General features: G+C 48.9%; 35 non-coding genes across 35 annotated transcripts; all 35 read left to right on the top strand.

Moving 5' to 3' along the window:
- The first annotated feature begins 756 nt into the window (after positions 1-756).
- trnac-gca (transfer RNA cysteine (anticodon GCA)) lies at positions 757-828 on the top strand. The gene has a single exon. It is a non-coding gene; the product is annotated as a tRNA-Cys (tRNA).
- Positions 829-1,298: 470 nt separating this feature from the next.
- On the top strand, positions 1,299-1,370 carry trnac-gca (transfer RNA cysteine (anticodon GCA)). Its single transcript has one exon. It is a non-coding gene; the product is annotated as a tRNA-Cys (tRNA).
- Positions 1,371-2,383: 1,013 nt separating this feature from the next.
- trnac-gca (transfer RNA cysteine (anticodon GCA)) lies at positions 2,384-2,455 on the top strand. The gene has a single exon. It is a non-coding gene; the product is annotated as a tRNA-Cys (tRNA).
- Positions 2,456-2,916: 461 nt separating this feature from the next.
- trnac-gca (transfer RNA cysteine (anticodon GCA)) lies at positions 2,917-2,988 on the top strand. The gene has a single exon. It is a non-coding gene; the product is annotated as a tRNA-Cys (tRNA).
- A 464-nt stretch (positions 2,989-3,452) lies between these two features.
- trnac-gca (transfer RNA cysteine (anticodon GCA)) lies at positions 3,453-3,524 on the top strand. The gene has a single exon. It is a non-coding gene; the product is annotated as a tRNA-Cys (tRNA).
- Positions 3,525-3,994: 470 nt separating this feature from the next.
- On the top strand, positions 3,995-4,066 carry trnac-gca (transfer RNA cysteine (anticodon GCA)). The gene has a single exon. It is a non-coding gene; the product is annotated as a tRNA-Cys (tRNA).
- A 1,006-nt stretch (positions 4,067-5,072) lies between these two features.
- Positions 5,073-5,144, top strand: trnac-gca (transfer RNA cysteine (anticodon GCA)). The gene has a single exon. It is a non-coding gene; the product is annotated as a tRNA-Cys (tRNA).
- Positions 5,145-7,763: 2,619 nt separating this feature from the next.
- trnac-gca (transfer RNA cysteine (anticodon GCA)) lies at positions 7,764-7,835 on the top strand. The gene has a single exon. It is a non-coding gene; the product is annotated as a tRNA-Cys (tRNA).
- Positions 7,836-8,297: 462 nt separating this feature from the next.
- trnac-gca (transfer RNA cysteine (anticodon GCA)) lies at positions 8,298-8,369 on the top strand. Its single transcript has one exon. It is a non-coding gene; the product is annotated as a tRNA-Cys (tRNA).
- A 467-nt stretch (positions 8,370-8,836) lies between these two features.
- On the top strand, positions 8,837-8,908 carry trnac-gca (transfer RNA cysteine (anticodon GCA)). The gene has a single exon. It is a non-coding gene; the product is annotated as a tRNA-Cys (tRNA).
- A 462-nt stretch (positions 8,909-9,370) lies between these two features.
- trnac-gca (transfer RNA cysteine (anticodon GCA)) lies at positions 9,371-9,442 on the top strand. Its single transcript has one exon. It is a non-coding gene; the product is annotated as a tRNA-Cys (tRNA).
- A 471-nt stretch (positions 9,443-9,913) lies between these two features.
- Positions 9,914-9,985, top strand: trnac-gca (transfer RNA cysteine (anticodon GCA)). The gene has a single exon. It is a non-coding gene; the product is annotated as a tRNA-Cys (tRNA).
- Positions 9,986-10,456: 471 nt separating this feature from the next.
- Positions 10,457-10,528, top strand: trnac-gca (transfer RNA cysteine (anticodon GCA)). The gene has a single exon. It is a non-coding gene; the product is annotated as a tRNA-Cys (tRNA).
- A 464-nt stretch (positions 10,529-10,992) lies between these two features.
- Positions 10,993-11,064, top strand: trnac-gca (transfer RNA cysteine (anticodon GCA)). The gene has a single exon. It is a non-coding gene; the product is annotated as a tRNA-Cys (tRNA).
- A 1,539-nt stretch (positions 11,065-12,603) lies between these two features.
- trnac-gca (transfer RNA cysteine (anticodon GCA)) lies at positions 12,604-12,675 on the top strand. The gene has a single exon. It is a non-coding gene; the product is annotated as a tRNA-Cys (tRNA).
- A 1,003-nt stretch (positions 12,676-13,678) lies between these two features.
- Positions 13,679-13,750, top strand: trnac-gca (transfer RNA cysteine (anticodon GCA)). Its single transcript has one exon. It is a non-coding gene; the product is annotated as a tRNA-Cys (tRNA).
- Positions 13,751-14,221: 471 nt separating this feature from the next.
- Positions 14,222-14,293, top strand: trnac-gca (transfer RNA cysteine (anticodon GCA)). Its single transcript has one exon. It is a non-coding gene; the product is annotated as a tRNA-Cys (tRNA).
- A 470-nt stretch (positions 14,294-14,763) lies between these two features.
- On the top strand, positions 14,764-14,835 carry trnac-gca (transfer RNA cysteine (anticodon GCA)). Its single transcript has one exon. It is a non-coding gene; the product is annotated as a tRNA-Cys (tRNA).
- A 462-nt stretch (positions 14,836-15,297) lies between these two features.
- Positions 15,298-15,369, top strand: trnac-gca (transfer RNA cysteine (anticodon GCA)). Its single transcript has one exon. It is a non-coding gene; the product is annotated as a tRNA-Cys (tRNA).
- A 997-nt stretch (positions 15,370-16,366) lies between these two features.
- Positions 16,367-16,438, top strand: trnac-gca (transfer RNA cysteine (anticodon GCA)). The gene has a single exon. It is a non-coding gene; the product is annotated as a tRNA-Cys (tRNA).
- Positions 16,439-17,438: 1,000 nt separating this feature from the next.
- Positions 17,439-17,510, top strand: trnac-gca (transfer RNA cysteine (anticodon GCA)). The gene has a single exon. It is a non-coding gene; the product is annotated as a tRNA-Cys (tRNA).
- Positions 17,511-17,974: 464 nt separating this feature from the next.
- On the top strand, positions 17,975-18,046 carry trnac-gca (transfer RNA cysteine (anticodon GCA)). The gene has a single exon. It is a non-coding gene; the product is annotated as a tRNA-Cys (tRNA).
- Positions 18,047-18,517: 471 nt separating this feature from the next.
- trnac-gca (transfer RNA cysteine (anticodon GCA)) lies at positions 18,518-18,589 on the top strand. The gene has a single exon. It is a non-coding gene; the product is annotated as a tRNA-Cys (tRNA).
- A 463-nt stretch (positions 18,590-19,052) lies between these two features.
- trnac-gca (transfer RNA cysteine (anticodon GCA)) lies at positions 19,053-19,124 on the top strand. The gene has a single exon. It is a non-coding gene; the product is annotated as a tRNA-Cys (tRNA).
- Positions 19,125-19,584: 460 nt separating this feature from the next.
- trnac-gca (transfer RNA cysteine (anticodon GCA)) lies at positions 19,585-19,656 on the top strand. Its single transcript has one exon. It is a non-coding gene; the product is annotated as a tRNA-Cys (tRNA).
- Positions 19,657-20,127: 471 nt separating this feature from the next.
- Positions 20,128-20,199, top strand: trnac-gca (transfer RNA cysteine (anticodon GCA)). The gene has a single exon. It is a non-coding gene; the product is annotated as a tRNA-Cys (tRNA).
- A 462-nt stretch (positions 20,200-20,661) lies between these two features.
- On the top strand, positions 20,662-20,733 carry trnac-gca (transfer RNA cysteine (anticodon GCA)). The gene has a single exon. It is a non-coding gene; the product is annotated as a tRNA-Cys (tRNA).
- A 469-nt stretch (positions 20,734-21,202) lies between these two features.
- On the top strand, positions 21,203-21,274 carry trnac-gca (transfer RNA cysteine (anticodon GCA)). The gene has a single exon. It is a non-coding gene; the product is annotated as a tRNA-Cys (tRNA).
- Positions 21,275-21,736: 462 nt separating this feature from the next.
- On the top strand, positions 21,737-21,808 carry trnac-gca (transfer RNA cysteine (anticodon GCA)). The gene has a single exon. It is a non-coding gene; the product is annotated as a tRNA-Cys (tRNA).
- A 471-nt stretch (positions 21,809-22,279) lies between these two features.
- Positions 22,280-22,351, top strand: trnac-gca (transfer RNA cysteine (anticodon GCA)). Its single transcript has one exon. It is a non-coding gene; the product is annotated as a tRNA-Cys (tRNA).
- A 460-nt stretch (positions 22,352-22,811) lies between these two features.
- trnac-gca (transfer RNA cysteine (anticodon GCA)) lies at positions 22,812-22,883 on the top strand. Its single transcript has one exon. It is a non-coding gene; the product is annotated as a tRNA-Cys (tRNA).
- A 469-nt stretch (positions 22,884-23,352) lies between these two features.
- Positions 23,353-23,424, top strand: trnac-gca (transfer RNA cysteine (anticodon GCA)). The gene has a single exon. It is a non-coding gene; the product is annotated as a tRNA-Cys (tRNA).
- Positions 23,425-23,887: 463 nt separating this feature from the next.
- On the top strand, positions 23,888-23,959 carry trnac-gca (transfer RNA cysteine (anticodon GCA)). Its single transcript has one exon. It is a non-coding gene; the product is annotated as a tRNA-Cys (tRNA).
- Positions 23,960-24,431: 472 nt separating this feature from the next.
- trnac-gca (transfer RNA cysteine (anticodon GCA)) lies at positions 24,432-24,503 on the top strand. Its single transcript has one exon. It is a non-coding gene; the product is annotated as a tRNA-Cys (tRNA).
- A 462-nt stretch (positions 24,504-24,965) lies between these two features.
- Positions 24,966-25,037, top strand: trnac-gca (transfer RNA cysteine (anticodon GCA)). Its single transcript has one exon. It is a non-coding gene; the product is annotated as a tRNA-Cys (tRNA).
- The last annotated feature ends 756 nt before the right edge of the window (positions 25,038-25,793 follow it).

A 25,793-nucleotide genomic window follows, 5' to 3' on the forward strand; every position in this document is an offset into this window, starting at 1 on the left:
TTTGCGCAATAACTTACATCCATTTAAACTCTGCCACTCAGCCATTTCCATTGCCGATGCAAATGCTATTGAAGTCAGACAGTCATTTTGGAAATAGGTTTCACATACAAAACATCTCTGCTGCACGTAAACTGTTGAAAGGCGCAGACAAGAGAGGTGTTTAAGACAATTGTCACTGTAGTATGTGGAAAGTGTGAACATGCAGTGCGTTGGGCCCATGGGGGGGGTGTAGCTCAGTGGTAGAGCATTTGACTGCAGATCAAGAGGTCCCCAGTTCAAATCTGGGTGCCACCTTTACACGTGAGCAGTGCATCGAGGATCTGCCGTTCACCCTCTGCACCGGGAACTCCTTGGAAGGGGTGTTTTCTTCCCGCATTCAACGACCACGGCAAAGTTCCTTCTGTGATGAACAGCTGAAGGACACGAAGATCCGTGTTGCCTCGTGAGATGTTGCGATGTAGCACTGCAGTGCCGAAACGAGAGCTTGAAAGCCTTGCATGTGCATTCGTTCAGAGCTGATGTCAGTTCGGAGGGCATTTGCGCAATAACTTACGTCCATTAAACTCTGCCACTCAGCCATTTCCATTGCCGATGCAAATGCTATTGAAGTCAGACAGTCATTTTGGAAATAGGTTTCACATACAAAACATCTCTGCTGCACGTAAACTGTTGAAAGGCGCAGACAACAGAGGTGTTTTAGACAATTGTCACTGTAGTATGTGGAAAGTGTGAACATGCAGTGCGTTGGGCACATGGGGGGGTGTAGCTCAGTGGTAGAGCATTTGACTGCAGATCAAGAGGTCCCCAGTTCAAATCTGGGTGCCCCCTTTACACGTGAGCAGTGCATCGAGGATCTGCCGTTCACCCCTCTGCACAGGGAACACTTGGAAGGGGTGTTTTCTTCCCGCATTCAACGACCACGGCAAAGTTCCTTCTGTGATGATCAGCTGAAGGACACGAAGATCCGTGTTGCCTCGTGAGATGTTGCGATGTTGCAATGTAGCACGGCAGTGCCGAAACCAGAGCTTGAAAGCCTTGCATGTGCATTCGTTCAGAGCTGATGTCAGTTCGGAGGGCATTTGCGCAATAACTTAGGTCCAATTAAACTCTGCCACTCAGCCATTTCCATTGCCGATGCAAATGCTATTGAAGTCAGACAGTCATTTTGGAAATAGGTTTCACATACAAAACATCTCTGCTGCACGTAAACTGTTGAAAGGCGCAGACAAGAGAGGTGTTTTAGACAATTGTCACTGTAGTATGTGGAAAGTGTGAACATGCAGTGCATTGGGCACATGGGGGGTGTAGCTCAGTGGTAGAGCATTTGACTGCAGATCAAGAGGTCCCCAGTTCAAATCTGGGTGCCCCCTTTACACGTGAGCAGTGCATCGAGGATCTGCCGTTTACCCTCTGCACAGGGAACACCTGGGAAGGGGTGTTTTCTTCCCGCATTCAACGACCACGGCAAAGTTCCTTCTGTGATGAACAGCTGAAGGACACGAAGATCCGTGTTGCCTCGTGAGATGTTGCGATGTTGCAATGTAGCACTGCAGTGCCGAAACGAGAGCTTGAAAGCCTTGCATGTGCATTCGTTCAGAGCTGATGTCAGTTCGGAGGGCATTTGCGCAATAACTTACGTCCATTTAAACTCTGCCACTCAGCCATTTCCATTGCCGATGCAAATGCTATTGAAGTCAGACAGTCATTTTGGAAATAGGTTTCACATACAAAACATCTCTGCTGCACGTAAACTGTTGAAAGGCGCAGACAAGAGAGGTGTTTTAGACAATTGTCACTGTAGTATGTGGAAAGTGTGAGCATGCAGCGAGTTCCCCACCTGGGGGGTGTAGCTCAGTGGTAGAGCATTTGACTGCAGATCAAGAGGTCCCAGTTCAAATCTGGGTGCCCCCTTTACACGTGAGCAGTGCATCGAGGATCTGCCGTTCACCCCTCTGCACCGGGAACTCCTTGGAAGGGGTGTTTTCTTCCCGCATTCAACGACCACGGCAAAGTTCCTTCTGTGATGAACAGCTGAAGGACACGAAGATCCGTGTTGCCTCGTGAGATGTTGCGATGTTGCAATGTAGCACTGCAGTGCCGAAACGAGAGCTTGAAAGCCTTGCATGTGCATTCGTTCAGAGCTGATGTCAGTTCGGAGGGCATTTGCGCAATAACTTACGTCCAATTAAACTCTGCCACTCAGCCATTTCCATTGCCGATGCAAATGCTATTGAAGTCAGACAGTCATTTTGGAAATAGGTTTCACATACAAAACATCTCTGCTGCACGTAAACTGTTGAAAGGCGCAGACAAGAGAGGTGTTTTAGACAATTGTCACTGTAGTATGTGGAAAGTGTGAACATGCAGTGCGTTGGGCACATGGGGGGGTGTAGCTCAGTGGTAGAGCATTTGACTGCAGATCAAGAGGTCCCCAGTTCAAATCTGGGTGCCCCCTTTACACGTGAGCAGTGCATCGAGGATCTGCCGTTTCGCCCCTCTGCACCAGGAACTCCTTGGAAGGGGTGTTTTCTTCCCGCATTCAACGACCACGGCAAAGTTCCTTCTGTGATGAACAGCTGAAGGACACGAAGATCCGTGTTGCCTCGTGAGATGTTGCAATGTAGCACTGCAGTGCCGAAACGAGAGCTTGAAAGCCTTGCATGTGCATTCGTTCAGAGCTGATGTCAGTTCGGAGGGCATTTGCGCAATAACTTACGTCCAATTAAACTCTGCCACTCAGCCATTTCCATTGCCGATGCAAATGCTATTGAAGTCAGTCATTTTTGGAAATAGGTTTCACATACAAAACATCTCTGCTGCACGTAAACTGTTGAAAGGCGCAGACAAGAGAGGTGTTTTAGACAATTGTCACTGTAGTATGTGGAAAGTGTGAACATGCAGTGTTTTGGGCCATTGGGGGGTGTAGCTCAGTGGTAGAGCATTTGACTGCAGATCAAGAGGTCCCCAGTTCAAATCTGGGTGCCCCCTTTACACGTGAGCAGTGCATCGAGGATCTGCCGTTCACCCCTCTGCACCGGGAACTCCTTGGAAGGGGTGTTTTCTTCCCGCATTCAACGACCACGGCAAAGTTCCTTCTGTGATGAACAGCTGAAGGACACGAAGATCCGTGTTGCCTCGTGAGATGTTGCAATGTAGCACTGCAGTGCCGAAACGAGAGCTTGAAAGCCTTGCATGTGCATTCGTTCAGAGCTGATGTCAGTTCGGAGGGCATTTGCGCAATAACTTACGTCCATTTAAACTCTGCCACTCAGCCATTTCCATTGCCGATGCAAATGCTATTGAAGTCAGACAGTCATTTTGGAAATAGGTTTCACATACAAAACATCTCTGCTGCACGTAAACTGTTGAAAGGCGCAGACAAGAGAGGTGTTTTAGACAATTGTCACTGTAGTATGTGGAAAGTGTGAACATGCAGTGCGTTGGGCCCATGGGGGGGTGTAGCTCAGTGGTAGAGCATTTGACTGCAGATCAAGAGGTCCCCAGTTCAAATCTGGGTGCCCCCTTTACACGTGAGCAGTGCATCGAGGATCTGCCGTTCACCCCTCTGCACGGGAACTCCTTGGAAGGGGTGTTTTCTTCCCGCATTCAACGACCACGGCAAAGTTCCTTCTGTGATGAACAGCTGAAGGACACGAAGATCCGTGTTGCCTCGTGAGATGTTGCGATGTTGCAATGTAGCACTGCAGTGCCGAAACGAGAGCTTGAAAGCCTTGCATGTGCATTCGTTCAGAGCTGATGTCAGTTCGGAGGGCATTTGCGCAATAACTTACGTCCATTTAAACTCTGCCACTCAGCCATTTCCATTGCCGATGCAAATGCTATTGAAGTCAGACAGTCATTTTGGAAATAGGTTTCACATACAAAACATCTCTGCTGCACGTAAACTGTTGAAAGGCGCAGACAAGAGAGGTGTTTTAGACAATTGTCACTGTAGTATGTGGAAAGTGTGAACATGCAGTGCGTTGGGCACTTGGGGGGTGTAGCTCAGTGGTAGAGCATTTGACTGCAGATCAAGAGGTCCCCAGTTCAAATCTGGGTGCCCCCTTTACACGTGAGCAGTGCATCGAGGATCTGCCGTTCACCCCTCTGCACCGGGAACTCTTGGAAGGGGTGTTTTCTTCCCGCATTCAACGACCACGGCAAAGTTCCTTCTGTGATGAACAGCTGAAGGACACGAAGATCCGTGTTGCCTCGTGAGATGTTGCAATGTAGCACTGCAGTGCCGAAACGAGAGCTTGAAAGCCTTGCATGTGCATTCGTTCAGAGCTGATGTCAGTTCGGAGGGCATTTGCGCAATAACTTACGTCCAATTAAACTCTGCCACTCAGCCATTTCCATTGCCGATGCAAATGCTATTGAAGTCAGACAGTCATTTTGGAAATAGGTTTCACATACAAAACATCTCTGCTGCACGTAAACTGTTGAAAGGCGCAGACAAGAGAGGTGTTTTAGACAATTGTCACTGTAGTATGTGGAAAGTGTGAACATGCAGTGCGTTGGGCACATGGGGGGGTGTAGCTCAGTGGTAGAGCATTTGACTGCAGATCAAGAGGTCCTCAGTTCAAATCTGGGTGCCCCTTTACACGTGAGCAGTGCATCGAGGATCTGCCGTTTACCCTCTGCACAGGGAACACCTTGGAAGGGGTGTTTTCTTCCCGCATTCAACGACCACGGCAAAGTTCCTTCTGTGATGAACAGCTGAAGGACACGAAGATCCGTGTTGCCTCGTGAGATGTTGCGATGTTGCAATGTAGCACTGCAGTGCCGAAACGAGAGCTTGAAAGCCTTGCATGTGCATTCGTTCAGAGCTGATGTCAGTTCGGAGGGCATTTGCTCAATAACTTAGGTCCAATTAAACTCTGCCACTCAGCCATTTCCATTGCCGATGCAAATGCTATTGAAGTCAGACAGTCATTTTGGAAATAGGTTTCACATACAAAACATCTCTGCTGCACGTAAACTGTTGAAAGGCGCAGACAAGAGAGGTGTTTTAGACAATTGTCACTGTAGTATGTGGAAAGTGTGAACATGCAGTGCATTGGGCACATGGGGGGGGTGTAGCTCAGTGGTAGAGCATTTGACTGCAGATCAAGAGGTCCCCAGTTCAAATCTGGGTGCCCCCTTTGCACGTGAGCAGTGCATCGAGGATCTGCCGTTTACCCCCTCTGCACAGGGAACACCTTGGAAGGGGTGTTTTCTTCCCGCATTCAACGACCACGGCAAAGTTCCTTCTGTGATGAACAGCTGAAGGACACGAAGATCCGTGTTGCCTCGTGAGATGTTGCAATGTAGCACGGCAGTGCCGAAACCAGAGCTTGAAAGCCTTGCATGTGCATTCGTTCAGAGCTGATGTCAGTTCGGAGGGCATTTGCGCAATAACTTACGTCCATTTAAACTCTGCCACTCAGCCATTTCCATTGCCGATGCAAATGCTATTCAAGTCAGACAGTCATTTTGGAAATAGGTTTCACATACAAAACATCTCTGCTGCACGTAAACTGTTGAAAGGCGCAGACAAGAGAGGTGTTTTAGACATTTGTCACTGTAGTATGTGGAAAGTGTGAGCATGCAGCGCGTTCCCCAACTGGGGGGTGTAGCTCTGTGGTAGAGCATTTGACTGCAGATCAAGAGGTCCCCAGTTCAAATCTGGGTGCCCCCTTTACACGTGAGCAGTGAATCGAGGATCTGCCGTTTACCCCTCTGCACAGGGAACACCTTGGAAGGGGTGTTTTCTTCCCGCATTCAACGACCACGGCAAAGTTCCTTCTGTGATGAACAGCTGAAGGACACGAAGATCCGTGTTGCGTCGTGAGATGTTGCAATGTAGCACTGCAGTGCCGAAACGAGAGCTTGAAAGCCTTGCACGTGCATTCGTTCAGAGCTGATGTCAGTTCGGAGGGCATTTGCGCAATAACTTACATCCATTTAAACTCTGCCACTCAGCCATTTCCATTGCCGATGCAAATGCTATTGAAGTCAGACAGTCATTTTGGAAATAGGTTTCACATACAAAACATCTCTGCTGCACGTAAACTGTTGAAAGGCGCAGACAAGAGAGGTGTTTTAGACAATTGTCACTGTAGTATGTGGAAAGTGTGAACATGCAGTGCGTTGGGCCCATGGGGGGTGTAGCTCAGTGGTAGAGCATTTGACTGCAAATCAAGAGGTCCCCAGTTTAAATCTGGGTGTCACCTTTACACGTGAGCAGTGCATCGAGGATCTGCCGTTCACCCCTCTGCACCGGGAACTCCTTGGAAGGGGTGTTTTCTTCCCGCATTCAACGACCACGGCAAAGTTCCTTCTGTGATGAACAGCTGAAGGACACGAAGATCCGTGTTGCCTCGTGAGATGTTGCGATGTTGCAATGTAGCACTGCAGTGCCGAAACGAGAGCTTGAAAGCCTTGCATGTGCATTCGTTCAGAGCTGATGTCAGTTCGGAGGGCATTTGCGCAATAACTTAGGTCCAATTAAACTCTGCCACTCAGCCATTTCCATTGCCGATGCAAATGCTATTGAAGTCAGACAGTCATTTTGGAAATAGGTTTCACATACAAAACATCTCTGCTGCACGTAAACTGTTGAAAGGCGCAGACAAGAGAGGTGTTTTAGACAATTGTCACTGTAGTATGTGGAAAGTGTAAACATGCAGTGCGTTGTGCGCCTGGGGGGTGTAGCTCAGTGGTACAGCATTTGACTGCAGATCAAGAGGTCCCCAGTTCAAATCTGGGTGCCCCTTTACACGTGAGCAGTGCATCGAGGATCTGCCGTTCGCCCCCTCTGCACCGGGAACTCCTTGGAAGGGGTGTTTTCTTCCCGCATTCAACGACCACGGCAAAGTTCCTTCTGTGATGAACAGCTGAAGGACACGAAGATCCGTGTTGCCTCGTGAGATGTTGCGATGTAGCACTGCAGTGCCGAAACGAGAGCTTGAAAGCCTTGCATGTGCATTCGTTCAGAGCTGATGTCAGTTCGTAGGGCATTTGCGCAATAACTTACGTCCAATTAAACTCTGCCACTCAGCCATTTCCATTGCCGATGCAAATGCTATTCAAGTCAGACAGTCATTTTGGAAATAGGTTTCACATACAAAACATCTCTGCTGCACGTAAACTGTTGAAAGGCGCAGACAAGAGAGGTGTTTTAGACAATTGTCACTGTAGTATGTGGAAAGTGTGAACATGCAGTGCGTTGGGCACATGGTGGGGTGTAGCTCAGTGGTAGAGCATTTGACTGCAGATCAAGAGGTCCCCAGTTCAAATCTGGGTGCCCCCTTTACACGTGAGCAGTGCATCGAGGATCTGCCGTTCACCCTCTGCACAGGGAACACCTTGGAAGGGGTGTTTTCTTCCCGCATTCAACGACCACGGCAAAGTTCCTTCTGTGATGAACAGCTGAAGGACACGAAGATCCGTGTTGCCTCGTGAGATGTTGCGATGTTGCAATGTAGCACTGCAGTGCCGAAACGAGAGCTTGAAAGCCTTGCATGTGCATTCGTTCAGAGCTGATGTCAGTTCGGAGGGCATTTGCGCAATAACTTACGTCCATTTAAACTCTGCCACTCAGCCATTTCCATTGCCGATGCAAATGCTATTGAAGTCAGACAGTCATTTTGGAAATAGGTTTCACATACAAAACATCTCTGCTGCACGTAAACTGTTGAAAGGCGCAGACAAGAGAGGTGTTTTAGACAATTGTCACTGTAGTATGTGGAAAGTGTGAACATGCAGTGCGTTGGGCACTTGGGGGTGTAGCTCAGTGGTAGAGCATTTGACTGCAGATCAAGAGGTCCCCAGTTCAAATCTGGGTGCCCCCTTTACACGTGAGCAGTGCATCGAGGATCTGCCGTTCGCCCCTCTGCACCGGGAACTCTTGGAAGGGGTGTTTTCTTCCCGCATTCAACGACCACGGCAAAGTTCCTTCTGTGATGAACAGCTGAAGGACACGAAGATCCGTGTTGCCTCGTGAGATGTTGCAATGTAGCACTGCAGTGCCGAAACGAGAGCTTGAAAGCCTTGCATGTGCATTCGTTCAGAGCTGATGTCAGTTCGGAGGGCATTTGCGCAATAACTTACGTCCATTAAACTCTGCCACTCAGCCATTTCCATTGCCGATGCAAATGCTATTGAAGTCAGACAGTCATTTTGGAAATAGGTTTCACATACAAAACATCTCTGCTGCACGTAAACTGTTGAAAGGCGCAGACAAGAGAGGTGTTTTAGACAATTGTCACTGTAGTATGTGGAAAGTGTGAACATGCAGTGCGTTGGGCACATGGGGGGGTGTAGCTCAGTGGTAGAGCATTTGACTGCAGATCAAGAGGTCCCCAGTTCAAATCTGGGTGCCCCCTTTACACGTGAGCAGTGCATCGAGGATCTGCCGTTCACCCTCTGCACAGGAACACCTTGGAAGGGGTGTTTTCTTCCCGCATTCAACGACCACGGCAAAGTTCCTTCTGTGATGAACAGCTGAAGGACACGAAGATCCGTGTTGCCTCGTGAGATGTTGCGATGTTGCAATGTAGCACTGCAGTGCCGAAACGAGAGCTTGAAAGCCTTGCATGTGCATTCGTTCAGAGCTGATGTCAGTTCGGAGGGCATTTGCGCAATAACTTACGTCAATTAAACTCTGCCACTCAGCCATTTCCATTGCCGATGCAAATGCTATTGAAGTCAGACAGTCATTTTGGAAATAGGTTTCACATACAAAACATCTCTGCTGCACGTAAACTGTTGAAAGGCGCAGACAAGAGAGGTGTTTTAGACAATTGTCACTGTAGTATGTGGAAAGTGTGAACATGCAGTGCGTTGGGCACTGGGGGGTGTAGCTCAGTGGTAGAGCATTTGACTGCAGATCAAGAGGTCCCCAGTTCAAATCTGGGTGCCCCCTTTACACGTGAGCAGTGCATCGAGGATCTGCCGTTTACCCCTCTGCACAGGGAACACCTTGGAAGGGGTGTTTTCTTCCCGCATTCAACGACCACGGCAAAGTTCCTTCTGTGATGAACAGCTGAAGGACACGAAGATCCGTGTTGCCTCGTGAGATGTTGCAATGTAGCACTGCAGTGCCGAAACGAGAGCTTGAAAGCCTTGCATGTGCATTCGTTCAGAGCTGATGTCAGTTCGGAGGGCATTTGCGCAATAACTTACGTCCATTTAAACTCTGCCACTCAGCCATTTCCATTGCCGATGCAAATGCTATTGAAGTCAGACAGTCATTTTGGAAATAGGTTTCACATACAAAACATCTCTGCTGCACGTAAACTGTTGAAAGGCGCAGACAAGAGAGGTGTTTTAGACAATTGTCACTGTAGTATGTGAAAGTGTGAACATGCAGTGCGTTGGGCACATGGGGGGTGTAGCTCAGTGGTAGAGCATTTGACTGCAGATCAAGAGGTCCCCAGTTCAAATCTGGGTGCCCCCTTTACACGTGAGCAGTGCATCGAGGATCTGCCGTTCACCCCTCTGCACCGGGAACTCTTGGAAGGGGTGTTTTCTTCCCGCATTCAACGACCACGGCAAAGTTCCTTCTGTGATGAACAGCTGAAGGACACGAAGATCCGTGTTGCCTCGTGAGATGTTGCGATGTTGCAATGTAGCACTGCAGTGCCGAAACGAGAGCTTGAAAGCCTTGCATGTGCATTCGTTCAGAGCTGATGTCAGTTCGGAGGGCATTTGCGCAATAACTTACGTCCAATTAAACTCTGCCACTCAGCCATTTCCATTGCCGATGCAAATGCTATTGAAGTCAGACAGTCATTTTGGAAATAGGTTTCACATACAAAACATCTCTGCTGCACGTAAACTGTTGAAAGGCGCAGACAAGAGAGGTGTTTTAGACAATTGTCACTGTAGTATGTGGAAAGTGTGAACATGCAGTGCGTTGGGCACATGGGGGGGTGTAGCTCAGTGGTAGAGCATTTGACTGCAGATCAAGAGGTCCCCAGTTCAAATCTGGGTGCCCCCTTTACACGTGAGCAGTGCATCGAGGATCTGCCGTTTACCCCTCTGCACAGGGACACCTTGGAAGGGGTGTTTTCTTCCCGCATTCAACGACCACGGCAAAGTTCCTTCTGTGATGAACAGCTGAAGGACACGAAGATCCGTGTTGCCTCGTGAGATTTGCGATGTTGCAATGTAGCACTGCAGTGCCGAAACCGAGAGCTTGAAAGCCTTGCATGTGCATTCGTTCAGAGCTGATGTCAGTTCGGAGGGCATTTGCGCAATAACTTACGTCCAATTAAACTCTGCCACTCAGCCATTTCCATTGCCGATGCAAATGCTATTGAAGTCAGACAGTCATTTTGGAAATAGGTTTCACATACAAAACATCTCTGCTGCACGTAAACTGTTGAAAGGCGCAGACAAGAGAGGTGTTTTAGACAATTGTCACTGTAGTATGTGGAAAGTGTGAACATGCAGTGCGTTGGGCACATGGGGGGGTGTAGCTCAGTGGTAGAGCATTTGACTGCAGATCAAGAGGTCCCCAGTTCAAATCTGGGTGCCCCCTTTACACGTGAGCAGTGCATCGAGGATCTGCCGTTTACCCCTCTGCACAGGGAACACCTTGGAAGGGGTGTTTTCTTCCCGCATTCAACGACCACGGCAAAGTTCCTTCTGTGATGAACAGCTGAAGGACACGAAGATCCGTGTTGCCTCGTGAGATGTTGCAATGTAGCACTGCAGTGCCGAAACGAGAGCTTGAAAGCCTTGCATGTGCATTCGTTCAGAGCTGATGTCAGTTCGGAGGGCATTTGCGCAATAACTTACGTCCAATTTAAACTCTGCCACTCAGCCATTTCCATTGCCGATGCAAATGCTATTGAAGTCAGACAGTCATTTTGGAAATAGGTTTCACATACAAAACATCTCTGCTGCACGTAAACTGTTGAAAGGCGCAGACAAGAGAGGTGTTTTAGACAATTGTCACTGTAGTATGTGGAAAGTGTGAACATGCAGTGCGTTTGGGCAATGGGGGGTGTAGCTCAGTGGTAGAGCATTTGACTGCAGATCAAGAGGTCCCCAGTTCAAATCTGGGTGCCCCCTTTACACGTGAGCAGTGCATCGAGGATCTGCCGTTTACCCCTCTGCACAGGGAACACCTTGGAAGGGGTGTTTTCTTCCCGCATTCAACGACCACGGCAAAGTTCCTTCTGTGATGAACAGCTGAAGGACACGAAGATCCGTGTTGCGTCGTGAGATGTTGCAATGTAGCACTGCAGTGCCGAAACGAGAGCTTGAAAGCCTTGCATGTGCATTCGTTCAGAGCTGATGTCAGTTCGGAGGGCATTTGCGCAATAACTTACGTCCATTAAACTCTGCCACTCAGCCATTTCCATTGCCGATGCAAATGCTATTGAAGTCAGACAGTCATTTTGGAAATAGGTTTCACATACAAAACATCTCTGCTGCACGTAAACTGTTGAAAGGCGCAGACAAGAGAGGTGTTTTAGACAATTGTCACTGTAGTATGTGGAAAGTGTGAACATGCAGTGCGTTGGGCCCATGGGGGGGTGTAGCTCAGTGGTAGAGCATTTGACTGCAGATCAAGAGGTCCCCAGTTCAAATCTGGGTGTCCCCTTTACACGTGAGCAGTGCATCGAGGATCTGCCGTTCACCCTCTGCACCGGGAACTCCTTGGAAGGGGTGTTTTCTTCCCGCATTCAACGACCACGGCAAAGTTCCTTCTGTGATGAACAGCTGAAGGACACGAAGATCCGTGTTGCCTCGTGAGATGTTGCGATGTTGCAATGTAGCACTGCAGTGCCGAAACGAGAGCTTGAAAGCCTTGCATGTGCATTCGTTCAGAGCTGATGTCAGTTCGGAGGGCATTTGCGCAATAACTTAGGTCCAATTAAACTCTGCCACTCAGCCATTTCCATTGCCGATGCAAATGCTATTGAAGTCAGACAGTCATTTTGGAAATAGGTTTCACATACAAAACATCTCTGCTGCACGTAAACTGTTGAAAGGCGCAGACAAGAGAGGTGTTTTAGACAATTGTCACTGTAGTATGTGGAAAGTGTGAACATGCAGTGCGTTGTGCACCTGGGGGGTGTAGCTCAGTGGTAGAGCATTTGACTGCAGATCAAGAGGTCCCCAGTTCAAATCTGGGTGCCCCTTTACACGTGAGCAGTGCATCGAGGATCTGCCGTTCACCCCTCTGCACCGGGAACTCCTTGGAAGGGGTGTTTTCTTCCCGCATTCAACGACCACGGCAAAGTTCCTTCTGTGATGAACAGCTGAAGGACACGAAGATCCGTGTTGCCTCGTGAGATGTTGCAATGTAGCACTGCAGTGCCGAAACGAGAGCTTGAAAGCCTTGCATGTGCATTCGTTCAGAGCTGATGTCAGTTCGGAGGGCATTTGCGCAATAACTTACGTCCAATTAAACTCTGCCACTCAGCCATTTCCATTGCCGATGCAAATGCTATTGAAGTCAGACAGTCATTTTGGAAATAGGTTTCACATACAAAACATCTCTGCTGCACGTAAACTGTTGAAAGGCGCAGACAAGAGAGGTGTTTTAGACAATTGTCACTGTAGTATGTGGAAAGTGTGAACATGCAGTGCGTTGGGCACATGGGGGGTGTAGCTCAGTGGTAGAGCATTTGACTGCAGATCAAGAGGTCCCCAGTTCAAATCTGGGTGCCCCCTTTACACGTGAGCAGTGCATCGAGGATCTGCCGTTCACCCCTCTGCACAGGGAAAACCTTGGAAGGGGTGTTTTCTTCCCGCATTCAACGACCACGGCAAAGTTCCTTCTGTGATGAACAGCTGAAGGACACGAAGATCCGTGTTGCCTCGTGAGATGTTGCGATGTTGCAATGTAGCACTGCAGTGCCGAAACGAGAGCTTGAAAGCCTTGCATGTGCATTCGTTCAGAGCTGATGTCAGTTCGGAGGGCATTTGCGCAATAACTTACGTCCATTTAAACTCTGCCACTCAGCCATTTCCATTGCCGATGCAAATGCTATTGAAGTCAGACAGTCATTTTGGAAATAGGTTTCACATACAAAACATCTCTGCTGCACGTAAACTGTTGAAAGGCGCAGACAAGAGAGGTGTTTTAGACAATTGTCACTGTAGTATGTGGAAAGTGTGAACATGCAGTGCGTTGGGCACTTGGGGGGTGTAGCTCAGTGGTAGAGCATTTGACTGCAGATCAAGAGGTCCCCAGTTCAAATCTGGGTGCCCCTTTACACGTGAGCAGTGCATCGAGGATCTGCCGTTCCCCCTCTGCACCGGGAACTCTTGGAAGGGGTGTTTTCTTCCCGCATTCAACGACCACGGCAAAGTTCCTTCTGTGATGAACAGCTGAAGGACACGAAGATCCGTGTTGCCTCGTGAGATGTTGCAATGTAGCACTGCAGTGCCGAAACGAGAGCTTGAAAGCCTTGCATGTGCATTCGTTCAGAGCTGATGTCAGTTCGGAGGGCATTTGCGCAATAACTTACGTCCAATTAAACTCTGCCACTCAGCCATTTCCATTGCCGATGCAAATGCTATTGAAGTCAGACAGTCATTTTGGAAATAGGTTTCACATACAAAACATCTCTGCTGCACGTAAACTGTTGAAAGGCGCAGACAAGAGAGGTGTTTTAGACAATTGTCACTGTAGTATGTGGAAAGTGTGAACATGCAGTGCGTTGGGCACCTGGGGGGTGTAGCTCAGTGGTAGAGCATTTGACTGCAGATCAAGAGGTCCCCAGTTCAAATCTGGGTGCCCCCTTTACACGTGAGCAGTGCATCGAGGATCTGCCGTTCACCCCTCTGCACCGGGAACTTCTTGGAAGGGGTGTTTTCTTCCCGCATTCAACGACCACGGCAAAGTTCCTTCTGTGATGAACAGCTGAAGGACACGAAGATCCGTGTTGCCTCGTGAGATGTGCGATGTTGCAATGTAGCACTGCAGTGCCGAAACGAGAGCTTGAAAGCCTTGCATGTGCATTCGTTCAGAGCTGATGTCAGTTCGGAGGGCATTTGCGCAATAACTTACGTCCAATTAAACTCTGCCACTCAGCCATTTCCATTGCCGATGCAAATGCTATTGAAGTCAGACAGTCATTTTGGAAATAGGTTTCACATACAAAACATCTCTGCTGCACGTAAACTGTTGAAAGGCGCAGACAAGAGAGGTGTTTTAGACAATTGTCACTGTAGTATGTGGAAAGTGTGAACATGCAGTGCGTTGGGCACATGGGGGGGTGTAGCTCAGTGGTAGAGCATTTGACTGCAGATCAAGAGGTCCCCAGTTCAAATCTGGGTGCCCCCTTTACACGTGAGCAGTGCATCGAGGATCTGCCGTTCACCCCTCTGCACCGGGAACACCTTGGAAGGGGTGTTTTCTTCCCGCATTCAACGACCACGGCAAAGTTCCTTCTGTGATGAACAGCTGAAGGACACGAAGATCCGTGTTGCCTCGTGAGATGTTGCGATGTTGCAATGTAGCACTGCAGTGCCGAAACGAGAGCTTGAAAGCCTTGCATGTGCATTCGTTCAGAGCTGATGTCAGTTCGGAGGGCATTTGCGCAATAACTTACGTCCATTTAAACTCTGCCACTCAGCCATTTCCATTGCCGATGCAAATGCTATTGAAGTCAGACAGTCATTTTGGAAATAGGTTTCACATACAAAACATCTCTGCTGCACGTAAACTGTTGAAAGGCGCAGACAAGAGAGGTGTTTTAGACAATTGTCACTGTAGTATGTGGAAAGTGTGAACATGCAGTGCGTTGCGCCATGGGGGGTGTAGCTCAGTGGTAGAGCATTTGACTGCAGATCAAGAGGTCCCCAGTTCAAATCTGGGTGCCCCCTTTACACGTGAGCAGTGCATCGAGGATCTGCCGTTCACCCCTCTGCACGGGAACTTCTTGGAAGGGGTGTTTTCTTCCCGCATTCAACGACCACGGCAAAGTTCCTTCTGTGATGAACAGCTGAAGGACACGAAGATCCGTGTTGCCTCGTGAGATGTTGCAATGTAGCACTGCAGTGCCGAAACGAGAGCTTGAAAGCCTTGCATGTGCATTCGTTCAGAGCTGATGTCAGTTCGGAGGGCATTTGCGCAATAACTTACGTCCAATTAAACTCTGCCACTCAGCCATTTCCATTGCCGATGCAAATGCTATTGAAGTCAGACAGTCATTTTGGAAATAGGTTTCACATACAAAACATCTCTGCTGCACGTAAACTGTTGAAAGGCGCAGACAAGAGAGGTGTTTTAGACAATTGTCACTGTAGTATGTGGAAAGTGTGAACATGCAGCGTGTTGTCCACCTGGGGGGTGTAGCTCAGTGGTAGAGCATTTGACTGCAGATCAAGAGGTCCCCAGTTCAAATCTGGGTGCCCCCTTTACACGTGAGCAGTGCATCGAGGATCTGCCGTTCACCCCTCTGCACAGGGAACACCTTGGAAGGGGTGTTTTCTTCCCGCATTCAACGACCACGGCAAAGTTCCTTCTGTGATGAACAGCTGAAGGACACGAAGATCCGTGTTGCGTCGTGAGATGTTGCAATGTAGCACTGCAGTGCCGAAACGAGAGCTTGAAAGCCTTGCATGTGCATTCGTTCAGAGCTGATGTCAGTTCGGAGGGCATTTGCGCAATAACTTACGTCCATTTAAACTCTGCCACTCAGCCATTTCCATTGCCGATGCAAATGCTATTGAAGTCAGACAGTCATTTTGGAAATAGGTTTCACATACAAAACATCTCTGCTGCACGTAAACTGTTGAAAGGCGCAGACAAGAGAGGTGTTTTAGACAATTGTCACTGTAGTATGTGGAAAGTGTGAACATGCAGTGCGTTGGGCCCATGGGGGGTGTAGCTCAGTGGTAGAGCATTTGACTGCAGATCAAGAGGTCCCAGTTCAAATCTGGGTGCCCCTTTACACGTGAGCAGTGCATCGAGGATCTGCCGTTCACCCCTCTGCAACGGGAACTCCTTGGAAGGGGTGTTTTCTTCCCGCATTCAACGACCACGGCAAAGTTCCTTCTGTGATGAACAGCTGAAGGACACGAAAATCCGTGTTGCCTCGTGAGATGTTGCAATGTAGCACTGCAGTGCCGAAACGAGAGCTTGAAAGCCTTGCATGTGCATTCGTTCAGAGCTGATGTCAGTTCGGAGGGCATTTGCGCAATAACTTACGTCCAATTAAACTCTGCCACTCAGCCATTTCCATTGCCGATGCAAATGCTATTGAAGTCAGACAGTCATTTTGGAAATAGGTTTCACATACAAAACATCTCTGCTGCACGTAAACTGTTGAAAGGCGCAGACAAGAGAGGTGTTTTAGACAATTGTCACTGTAGTATGTGGAAAGTGTGAACATGCAGTGCGTTGGGCATGGGGGGGGGTGTAGCTCAGTGGTAGAGCATTTGACTGCAGATCAAGAGGTCCCCAGTTCAAATCTGGGTGCCCCCTTTACACGTGAGCAGTGCATCGAGGATCTGCCGTTTACCCCTCTGCACAGGAAACCTTGGAAGGGGTGTTTTCTTCCCGCATTCAACGACCACGGCAAAGTTCCTTCTGTGATGAACAGCTGAAGGACACGAAGATCCGTGTTGCCTCGTGAGATGTTGCAATGTAGCACTGCAGTGCCGAAACGAGAGCTTGAAAGCCTTGCATGTGCATTCGTTCAGAGCTGATGTCAGTTCGGAGGGCATTTGCGCAATAACTTACGTCCAATTTAAACTCTGCCACTCAGCCATTTCCATTGCCGATGCAAATGCTATTGAAGTCAGACAGTCATTTTGGAAATAGGTTTCACATACAAAACATCTCTGCTGCACGTAAACTGTTGAAAGGCGCAGACAAGAGAGTGTTTTAGACAATTGTCACTGTAGTATGTGGAAAGTGTGAACATGCAGTGCGTTGGGCCCATGGGGGGGTGTAGCTCAGTGGTAGAGCATTTGACTGCAGATCAAGAGGTCCCCAGTTTCAAATCTGGGTGCCCCCTTTACACGTGAGCAGTGCATCGAGGATCTGCCGTTCACCCCTCTGCACCGGGAACTCCTTGGAAGGGGTGTTTTCTTCCCGCATTCAACGACCACGGCAAAGTTCCTTCTGTGATGAACAGCTGAAGGACACGAAGATCCGTGTTGCCTCGTGAGATGTTGCAATGTTGCAATGTGCAGTGCCGAAACGAGAGCTTGAAAGCCTTGCATGTGCATTCGTTCAGAGCTGATGTCAGTTCGGAGGGCATTTGCGCAATAACTTACGTCCAATTAAACTCTGCCACTCAGCCATTTCCATTGCCGATGCAAATGCTATTGAAGTCAGACAGTCATTTTGGAAATAGGTTTCACATACAAAACATCTCTGCTGCACGTAAACTGTTGAAAGGCGCAGACAAGAGAGGTGTTTTAGACAATTGTCACTGTAGTATGTGGAAAGTGTGAACATGCAGTGCGTTGGGCCCATGGGGGGTGTAGCTCAGTGGTAGAGCATTTGACTGCAGATCAAGAGGTCCCCAGTTCAAATCTGGGTGCCCCCTTTACACGTGAGCAGTGCATCGAGGATCTGCCGTTCACCCCTCTGCACCGGGAACTCCTTGGAAGGGGTGTTTTCTTCCCGCATTCAACGACCACGGCAAAGTTCCTTCTGTGATGAACAGCTGAAGGACACGAAGATCCGTGTTGCCTCGTGAGATGTTGCAATGTAGCACTGCAGTGCCGAAACGAGAGCTTGAAAGCCTTGCATGTGCATTCGTTCAGAGCTGATGTCAGTTCGGAGGGCATTTGCGCAATAACTTACGTCCATTTAAACTCTGCCACTCAGCCATTTCCATTGCCGATGCAAATGCTATTGAAGTCAGACAGTCATTTTGGAAATAGGTTTCACATACAAAACATCTCTGCTGCACGTAAACTGTTGAAAGGCGCAGACAAGAGAGGTGTTTTAGACAATTGTCACTGTAGTATGTGGAAAGTGTGAACATGCAGTGCGTTGGGCACATGGGGGGGTGTAGCTCAGTGGTAGAGCATTTGACTGCAGATCAAGAGGTCCCCAGTTCAAATCTGGGTGCCCCCTTTACACGTGAGCAGTGCATCGAGGATCTGCCGTTCACCCCTCTGCACGGGAACTCCTTGGAAGGGGTGTTTTCTTCCCGCATTCAACGACCACGGCAAAGTTCCTTCTGTGATGAACAGCTGAAGGACACGAAGATCCGTGTTGCCTCGTGAGATGTTGCGATGTTGCAATGTAGCACTGCAGTGCCGAAACGAGAGCTTGAAAGCCTTGCATGTGCATTCGTTCAGAGCTGATGTCAGTTCGGAGGGCATTTGCGCAATAACTTACGTCCAATTAAACTCTGCCACTCAGCCATTTCCATTGCCGATGCAAATGCTATTGAAGTCAGACAGTCATTTTGGAAATAGGTTTCACATACAAAACATCTCTGCTGCACGTAAACTGTTGAAAGGCGCAGACAAGAGAGGTGTTTTAGACAATTGTCACTGTAGTATGTGGAAAGTGTGAACATGCAGTGCGTTGGGCCCATGGGGGGGTGTAGCTCAGTGGTAGAGCATTTGACTGCAGATCAAGAGGTCCCCAGTTCAAATCTGGGTGCCCCCTTTACACGTGAGCAGTGCATCGAGGATCTGCCGTTCACCCCTCTGCACGGGAACACCTTGGAAGGGGTGTTTTCTTCCCGCATTCAACGACCACGGCAAAGTTCCTTCTGTGATGAACAGCTGAAGGACACGAAGATCCGTGTTGCCTCGTGAGATGTTGCAATGTAGCACTGCAGTGCCGAAACGAGAGCTTGAAAGCCTTGCATGTGCATTCGTTCAGAGCTGATGTCAGTTCGGAGGGCATTTGCGCAATAACTTACGTCCATTTAAACTCTGCCACTCAGCCATTTCCATTGCCGATGCAAATGCTATTGAAGTCAGACAGTCATTTTGGAAATAGGTTTCACATACAAAACATCTCTGCTGCACGTAAACTGTTGAAAGGCGCAGACAAGAGAGGTGTTTTAGACAATTGTCACTGTAGTATGTGGAAAGTGTGAACATGCAGTGCGTTGGGCACATGGGGGGGTGTAGCTCAGTGGTAGAGCATTTGACTGCAGATCAAGAGGTCCCCAGTTCAAATCTGGGTGCCCCCTTTACACGTGAGCAGTGCATCGAGGATCTGCCGTTCACCCCTCTGCACCGGGAACACCTTGGAAGGGGTGTTTTCTTCCCGCATTCAACGACCACGGCAAAGTTCCTTCTGTGATGAACAGCTGAAGGACACGAAGATCCGTGTTGCCTCGTGAGATGTTGCAATGTAGCACTGCAGTGCCGAAACGAGAGCTTGAAAGCCTTGCATGTGCATTCGTTCAGAGCTGATGTCAGTTCGGAGGGCATTTGCGCAATAACTTACGTCCATTTAAACTCTGCCACTCAGCCATTTCCATTGCCGATGCAAATGCTATTGAAGTCAGACAGTCATTTTGGAAATAGGTTTCACATACAAAACATCTCTGCTGCACGTAAACTGTTGAAAGGCGCAGACAAGAGAGGTGTTTTAGACAATTGTCACTGTAGTATGTGGAAAGTGTGAACATGCGCGTGCCCCCACTGGGGGGTGTAGCTCAGTGGTAGAGCATTTGACTGCAGATCAAGAGGTCCCCAGTTCAAATCTGGGTGCCCCCTTTACACGTGAGCAGTGCATCGAGGATCTGCCGTTCACCCCTCTGCACCGGGAACTTCTTGGAAGGGGTGTTTTCTTCCCGCATTCAACGACCACGGCAAAGTTCCTTCTGTGATGAACAGCTGAAGGACACGAAGATCCGTGTTGCCTCGTGAGATGTTGCGATGTTGCAATGTAGCACTGCAGTGCCGAAACGAGAGCTTGAAAGCCTTGCATGTGCATTCGTTCAGAGCTGATGTCAGTTCGGAGGGCATTTGCGCAATAACTTACGTCCAATTAAACTCTGCCACTCAGCCATTTCCATTGCCGATGCAAATGCTATTGAAGTCAGACAGTCATTTTGGAAATAGGTTTCACATACAAAACATCTCTGCTGCACGTAAACTGTTGAAAGGCGCAGACAAGAGAGGTGTTTTAGACAATTGTCACTGTAGTATGTGGAAAGTGTGAACATGCAGTGCGTTGGGCACAGGGGGGGTGTAGCTCAGTGGTAGAGCATTTGACTGCAGATCAAGAGGTCCCCAGTTCAAATCTGGGTGCCCCCTTTACACGTGAGCAGTGCATCGAGGATCTGCCGTTCACCCCTCTGCACCGGGAACTTCTTGGAAGGGGTGTTTTCTTCCCGCATTCAACGACCACGGCAAAGTTCCTTCTGTGATGAACAGCTGAAGGACACGAAGATCCGTGTTGCCTCGTGAGATGTTGCAATGTAGCACTGCAGTGCCGAAACGAGAGCTTGAAAGCCTTGCATGTGCATTCGTTCAGAGCTGATGTCAGTTCGGAGGGCATTTGCGCAATAACTTACGTCCATTTAAACTCTGCCACTCAGCCATTTCCATTGCCGATGCAAATGCTATTGAAGTCAGACAGTCATTTTGGAAATAGGTTTCACATACAAAACATCTCTGCTGCACGTAAACTGTTGAAAGGCGCAGACAAGAGAGGTGTTTTAGACAATTGTCACTGTAGTATGTGGAAAGTGTGAACATGCAGTGCGTTCCCCACTGGGGGGTGTAGCTCAGTGGTAGAGCATTTGACTGCAGATCAAGAGGTCCCCAGTTCAAATCTGGGTGCCCCCTTTACACGTGAGCAGTGCATCGAGGATCTGCCGTTTACCCCTCTGCACAGGGAACACCTTGGAAGGGGTGTTTCTTCCCGCATTCAACGACCACGGCAAAGTTCCTTCTGTGATGAACAGCTGAAGGACACGAAGATCCGTGTTGCCTCGTGATGTTGCGATGTTGCAATGTAGCACTGCAGTGCCGAAACGAGAGCTTGAAAGCCTTGCATGTGCATTCGTTCAGAGCTGATGTCAGTTCGGAGGGCATTTGCGCAATAACTTACGTCCATTTAAACTCTGCCACTCAGCCATTTCCATTGCCGATGCAAATGCTATTGAAGTCAGACAGTCATTTTGGAAATAGGTTTCACATACAAAACATCTCTGCTGCACGTAAACTGTTGAAAGGCGCAGACAAGAGAGGTGTTTTAGACAATTGTCACTGTAGTATGTGGAAAGTGTGAACATGCAGTGCGTTGGGCCCATGGGGGGGTGTAGCTCAGTGGTAGAGCATTTGACTGCAGATCAAGAGGTCCCCAGTTCAAATCTGGGTGCCCCCTTTACACGTGAGCAGTGCATCGAGGATCTGCCGTTCACCCCTCTGCACCGGGAACTTCTTGGAAGGGGTGTTTTCTTCCCGCATTCAACGACCACGGCAAAGTTCCTTCTGTGATGAACAGCTGAAGGACACGAAGATCCGTGTTGCCTCGTGAGATGTTGCAATGTAGCACTGCAGTGCCGAAACGAGAGCTTGAAAGCCTTGCATGTGCATTCGTTCAGAGCTGATGTCAGTTCGGAGGGCATTTGCGCAATAACTTACGTCCAATTAAACTCTGCCACTCAGCCATTTCCATTGCCGATGCAAATGCTATTGAAGTCAGACAGTCATTTTGGAAATAGGTTTCACATACAAAACATCTCTGCTGCACGTAAACTGTTGAAAGGCGCAGACAAGAGAGGTGTTTTAGACAATTGTCACTGTAGTATGTGGAAAGTGTGAACATGCAGTGCGTTCCCACCTGGGGGGTGTAGCTCAGTGGTAGAGCATTTGACTGCAGATCAAGAGGTCCCCAGTTCAAATCTGGGTGCCCCCTTTACACGTGAGCAGTGCATCGAGGATCTGCCGTTCACCCCTCTGCACCGGGAACTTCTTGGAAGGGGTGTTTTCTTCCCGCATTCAACGACCACGGCAAAGTTCCTTCTGTGATGAACAGCTGAAGGACACGAAGATCCGTGTTGCCTCGTGAGATGTTGCGATGTTGCAATGTAGCACTGCAGTGCCGAAACGAGAGCTTGAAAGCCTTGCATGTGCATTCGTTCAGAGCTGATGTCAGTTCGGAGGGCATTTGCGCAATAACTTACGTCCAATTAAACTCTGCCACTCAGCCATTTCCATTGCCGATGCAAATGCTATTGAAGTCAGACAGTCATTTTGGAAATAGGTTTCACATACAAAACATCTCTGCTGCACGTAAACTGTTGAAAGGCGCAGACAAGAGAGGTGTTTTAGACAATTGTCACTGTAGTATGTGGAAAGTGTGAACATGCAGTGCGTTGCCCACCTGGGGGGTGTAGCTCAGTGGTAGAGCATTTGACTGCAGATCAAGAGGTCCCCAGTTCAAATCTGGGTGCCCCCTTTACACGTGAGCAGTGCATCGAGGATCTGCCGTTTCACCCCTCTGCACGGGAACTCCTTGGAAGGGGTGTTTTCTTCCCGCATTCAACGACCACGGCAAAGTTCCTTCTGTGATGAACAGCTGAAGGACACGAAGATCCGTGTTGCCTCGTGAGATGTTGCAATGTAGCACTGCAGTGCCGAAACGAGAGCTTGAAAGCCTTGCATGTGCATTCGTTCAGAGCTGATGTCAGTTCGGAGGGCATTTGCGCAATAACTTACGTCCAATTAAACTCTGCCACTCAGCCATTTCCATTGCCGATGCAAATGCTATTGAAGTCAGACAGTCATTTTGGAAATAGGTTTCACATACAAAACATCTCTGCTGCACGTAAACTGTTGAAAGGCGCAGACAAGAGAGGTGTTTAGACAATTGTCACTGTAGTATGTGGAAAGTGTGAACATGCAGTGCGTTTGGCATGGGGGGTGTAGCTCAGTGGTAGAGCATTTGACTGCAGATCAAGAGGTCCCCAGTTCAAATCTGGGTGCCCCCTTTACACGTGAGCAGTGCATCGAGGATCTGCCGTTCACCCTCTGCACCGGGAACTCCTTGGAAGGGGTGTTTTCTTCCCGCATTCAACGACCACGGCAAAGTTCCTTCTGTGATGAACAGCTGAAGGACACGAAGATCCGTGTTGCCTCGTGAGATGTTGCAATGTTGCAATGTGCACTGCAGTGCCGAAACGAGAGCTTGAAAGCCTTGCATGTGCATTCGTTCAGAGCTGATGTCAGTTCGGAGGGCATTTGCGCAATAACTTACGTCCAATTAAACTCTGCCACTCAGCCATTTCCATTGCCGATGCAAATGCTATTGAAGTCAGACAGTCATTTTGGAAATAGGTTTCACATACAAAACATCTCTGCTGCACGTAAACTGTTGAAAGGCGCAGACAAGAGAGGTGTTTTAGACAATTGTCACTGTAGTATGTGGAAAGTGTGAACATGCAGTGCGTTGGGCCATGGGGGGGTGTAGCTCAGTGGTAGAGCATTTGACTGCAGATCAAGAGGTCCCCAGTTCAAATCTGGGTGCCCCCTTTGCACGTGAGCAGTGCATCGAGGATCTGCCGTTCACCCCTCTGCACGGGGAACTTCTTGGAAGGGGTGTTTTTCTTCCCGCATTCAACGACCACGGCAAAGTTCCTTCTGTGATGAACAGCTGAAGGACACGAAGATCCGTGTTGCCTCGTGAGATGTTGCAATGTAGCACTGCAGTGCCGAAACGAGAGCTTGAAAGCCTTGCATGTGCATTCGTTCAGAGCTGATGTCAGTTCGGAGGGCATTTGCGCAATAACTTACGTCCAATTAAACTCTGCCCACTCAGCCATTTCCATTGCCGATGCAAATGCTATTGAAGTCAGACAGTCATTTTGGAAATAGGTTCACATACAAAACATCTCTGCTGCACGTAAACTGTTGAAAGGCGCAGACAAGAGAGGTGTTTTAGACATTTGTCACTGTAGTATGTGGAAAGTGTGAACATGCAGTGCGTTGGCACCTGGGGGGTGTAGCTCAGTGGTAGAGCATTTGACTGCAGATCAAGAGGTCCCCAGTTCAAATCTGGGTGCCCCCTTGCACGTGAGCAGTGCATCGAGGATCTGCCGTTCACCCCTCTGCACAGGGAACACCTTGGAAGGGGTGTTTTCTTCCCGCATTCAACGACCACGGCAAAGTTCCTTCTGTGATGAACAGCTGAAGGACACGAAGATCCGTGTTGCCTCGTGAGATGTTGCGATGTTGCAATGTAGCACTGCAGTGCCGAAACGAGAGCTTGAAAGCCTTGCATGTGCATTCGTTCAGAGCTGATGTCAGTTCGGAGGGCATTTGCGCAATAACTTACGTCCATTTAAACTCTGCCACTCAGCCATTTCCATTGCCGATGCAAATGCTATTGAAGTCAGACAGTCATTTTGGAAATAGGTTTCACATACAAAACATCTCTGCTGCACGTAAACTGTTGAAAGGCGCAGACAAGAGAGGTGTTTTAGACAATTGTCACTGTAGTATGTGGAAAAGTGTGAACATGCAGTGCGTTGGCCACCTGGGGGGGTGTAGCTCAGTGGTAGAGCATTTGACTGCAGATCAAGAGGTCCCCAGTTCAAATCTGGGTGCCCCCTTTACACGTGAGCAGTGCATCGAGGATCTGCCGTTTACCCCTCTGCACAGGGAACACCTTGGAAGGGGTGTTTTCTTTCCGCATTCAACGACCACGGCAAAGTTCCTTCTGTGATGAACAGCTGAAGGACACGAAGATCCGTGTTGCCTCGTGAGATGTTGCAATGTAGCACTGCAGTGCCGAAACGAGAGCTTGAAAGCCTTGCATGTGCATTCGTTCAGAGCTGATGTCAGTTCGGAGGGCATTTGCGCAATAACTTACGTCCATTTAAACTCTGCCACTCAGCCATTTCCATTGCCGATGCAAATGCTATTGAAGTCAGACAGTCATTTTGGAAATAGGTTTCACATACAAAACATCTCTGCTGCACGTAAACTGTTGGAAGGCGCAGACAAGAGAGGTGTTTTAGACAATTGTCACTGTAGTATGTGGAAAGTGTGAACATGCGTGCCTTGGGCACCTGGGGGGTGTAGCTCAGTGGTAGAGCATTTGACTGCAGATCAAGAGGTCCCCAGTTCAAATCTGGGTGCCCCCTTTACACGTGAGCAGTGCATCGAGGATCTGCCGTTTCACCCCTCTGCACGGGAACTCCTTGGAAGGGGTGTTTTCTTCCCGCATTCAACGACCACGGCAAAGTTCCTTCTGTGATGAACAGCTGAAGGACACGAAGATCCGTGTTGCCTCGTGAGATGTTGCGATGTTGCAATGTAGCACTGCAGTGCCGAAACGAGAGCTTGAAAGCCTTGCATGTGCATTCGTTCAGAGCTGATGTCAGTTCGGAGGGCATTTGCGCAATAACTTACGTCCAATTAAACTCTGCCACTCAGCCATTTCCATTGCCGATGCAAATGCTATTGAAGTCAGACAGTCATTTTGGAAATAGGTTTCACATACAAAACATCTCTGCTGCACGTAAACTGTTGAAAGGCGCAGACAAGAGAGGTGTTTTAGACAATTGTCACTGTAGTATGTGGAAAGTGTAAACATGCAGTGCGTTGGCGCCATGGGGGGTGTAGCTCAGTGGTATAGAGCATTTGACTGCAGATCAAGAGGTCCCCAGTTCAAATCTGGGTGCCCCCTTTACACGTGAGCAGTGCATCGAGGATCTGCCGTTCACCCCTCTGCACCGGGAACTTTTGGAAGGGGTGTTTTCTTCCCGCATTCAACGACCACGGCAAAGTTCCCTTGTGATGAACAGCTGAAGGACACGAAGATCCGTGTTGCCTCGTGAGATGTTGCAATGTAGCACTGCAGTGCCGAAACGAGAGCTTGAAAGCCTTGCATGTGCATT

Source organism: Hemiscyllium ocellatum, unplaced genomic scaffold, assembly GCF_020745735.1.
Source record: "Hemiscyllium ocellatum isolate sHemOce1 unplaced genomic scaffold, sHemOce1.pat.X.cur. scaffold_3155_pat_ctg1, whole genome shotgun sequence".
Lineage (NCBI taxonomy): Eukaryota > Metazoa > Chordata > Chondrichthyes > Orectolobiformes > Hemiscylliidae > Hemiscyllium > Hemiscyllium ocellatum.